Raw genomic sequence first — 2,795 nt, forward strand, 5'->3', positions numbered from 1 at the left:
TTGTATTTCTCGCACTGCAGGGTGTTTAAGAAACGGATGACCGAGACATAGTCTTTCAGAAGCATTAACTCTTTACTCCGGGTGGACAGTTACACCTACTTTCCCTCTACATCTGTTAGCCCACCACTGAAAGAGGTCACACAACATACTCAACTATGCCAGAGCCCATAATGGCTTTTGGCTTCACACGGAAGTTTGTAGCATGAATAATCTTATGATCCCTTTGAGCCTGGGTGGCGGACCGTAGGAGGATCACACGGTATATCCCCGGGATCTCCTAGGACAACACTGGTATATACCCAGGTGCCCAAAACAAGCAAAGATGCATGGGTAACACTCAAATAAGAAGATCTAACCAGACAGTTCAACTTAAGAACTCCGATTTGCAAAAAGAATCAAATCAAACGGAGCAACGAAACTCAAATGGCGAAAGAAACAAGATCCGGTTACTAATCTGGACTAAAGTCAAATTTTACAATACCAAAATCTTGTTTAAGTTGGTTAAACGGAAAGAGGGTTTTGAGACAAAGATCCAGGCGCTTGAATCGTCTGATTCCGATAAACGAGCGAAAAGATAAACTATAACAAAAATCGGATCAGAGATCGCGATCGAGAATAATCGCGAAAAACCCTGGAAAAAGAAAAACGGATGAACAGGCTAACGAACGAACGTTCGCTGTTTGTCACTAACGGGTGAACGACGTTCATTAAAACAAATGAACGGACGAACGTCCACAAAATAAATAAACTGATGGAAAAACGGATCTAATAAAATAAACCGCAAAAATAAAAATTAAAAAACAGATCTAGATCTAGGATTTACCGAAATAAACCGAAAAAACAGCGGCGGCGGCTAACTCCGGCGAAGTCGGTGGCGGCGGCTTGCGCGGCGGCGCGGCGAGGGGGCGCGGCACGGGAACCGAGCGGCGGCGGCTAGGGTTGCGGGATGGGGCGGCGGGGTGGGCTGCGGGGTGCTTTATAAAGGGGGGGCTGAGGAGTCCGGGCCGGATACGGCCCATAGGTCGGTTACCTTTTAAAAAAAATCCGACGCGTAGGAAAAAAAGAAAAAGAATACTAAAGGGACTCCAAAAATCCCGAAATAAATTTTCCTCGTCCTCTAAAAATATGCCGGATAAGGTGAACATTTATTTGGGCCTAAAATGCAATTTTGAAAAACGAGTATTTTTCCTAATTCAAATAAAATTGCAATAAAAACCAAATAAAAAAATCTTTTATTTGATTCTAATATTTTTCCTCCAATATTTCATTTATTTTAGAGAAGTCATATTATCTCCTCTCAAATATTTTGGTATGAAATATTTTCGAAGAGAAAATTTATTAAAACCAAAATAATCCTTGTTTCAATATTTGATAGAATTCAAATATGAAAAATCGTGAAATCCCCAACTCTCTCCGAGGGTCCTTGAGTTGCTTAGAATTTCGAGGATCGCGAAACAGAATGCAATAAAAATATGATATGCATGAATGACCTATGTATAGCATTCCAGATTGAAAATTTGGGATGTTACACCCTACCGTCGTCGCCGACGAGCGCTCCGCGCCGCCGCCTCGCTCCCCGCGCGACCCGTCGCCAGATCCGCTGCCACGCCACCGCACCACCGCCGTCGAGCTGCAGCCACCTCCTCGTCGGCGCACCGCACCGCCCCTCCGCCAAGCCGCTATTGCGCCGCCGAGCCGTCGTTGTTGCGCCGCGCCCGGCGCCTCCCCATCGTCTGTGCCGCCTCACTGGAGTTCACCGGAGGCCGCCGCCTCGCCGGAATCGCCGGATCTGGGGAGTGGGATGAGATCCACCACTCCCCCGATCCAAACATTGCGTCCCCGTCCCGGATCCCTCTGTCCCGGGTCCTCCACGTCCATTTTTCCCGCGAGGTCTAAATTCTACCAAGTCCTGAAATCCGAACATCATATGCACTTGTTCATCATGTCATATCTCCATGCCCGTGACTCCGTTTTGCGCATATGATATATCAAAATGTTCGTCTCGTTAAGCTCTTCATGTTAGTGGCATTTGCATGCATTTTACTGTCCATATTGATGCTATTATCATCATTGAAAGAGTGCTATATGATGTTAACTGCTGGTTCTTAACAGAACTTGATGATTTATCATTTTTGTTGCATTTTGTGTGTGCATCCTATGAGCATGATGTCTACATGTTTTATCATATCCATCATGCCATCTTTACAGGGGTGCAAGTGTTGTATTTTGCCAAGTCCTTTTCTTAATGTTATTTTGATGCCTTGTAAACGTGTTTCTACCATGAGATCCATGCACAATTTGAGATACTTCAGTAAGGATGTTTTGTACATGTGGTTATGCTCTATCCATTCATTCCTCTGGTTGCAATTATGGAGTAGCCTAGCATGTCATTTCATTGCTCTACTTTTGCTAAATATTGTTCCTGGCAGATTGTTAACATGTTAATCAATATTGCCATGTGTTTTGTTAGTGATCCATGCGCCCTATAAACTTGCTCTTTCCATGCTTAGCTTCATGAACATGTCTTCTTACTGTTGGTATGCTTGTGTTGTCATTTAATGCTTTGTGGTGAGTGGCATGAGCTTGCAAATTTGCTATCATGAATATGTTTATGCCATGCTCTGTTTTTCTTCTAAGTCTGAATCTGTTTATAAAATTTGCTATGTTTACATGGGTGCCATCATATCTTCTGTGCCTTTTTGGCTCATGTTCAGCAAAGGAGTTTAGTTCTATGATTTTAGTAGAAGCATGCCATGCCTTTGTTTGCTATGATATGTTCCTGTAGCTTCATGTGT

The sequence above is a fragment of the Triticum urartu genome, chromosome 2, assembly GCF_003073215.2.
Source record: "Triticum urartu cultivar G1812 chromosome 2, Tu2.1, whole genome shotgun sequence".
NCBI classification, from domain to species: domain Eukaryota; kingdom Viridiplantae; phylum Streptophyta; class Magnoliopsida; order Poales; family Poaceae; genus Triticum; species Triticum urartu.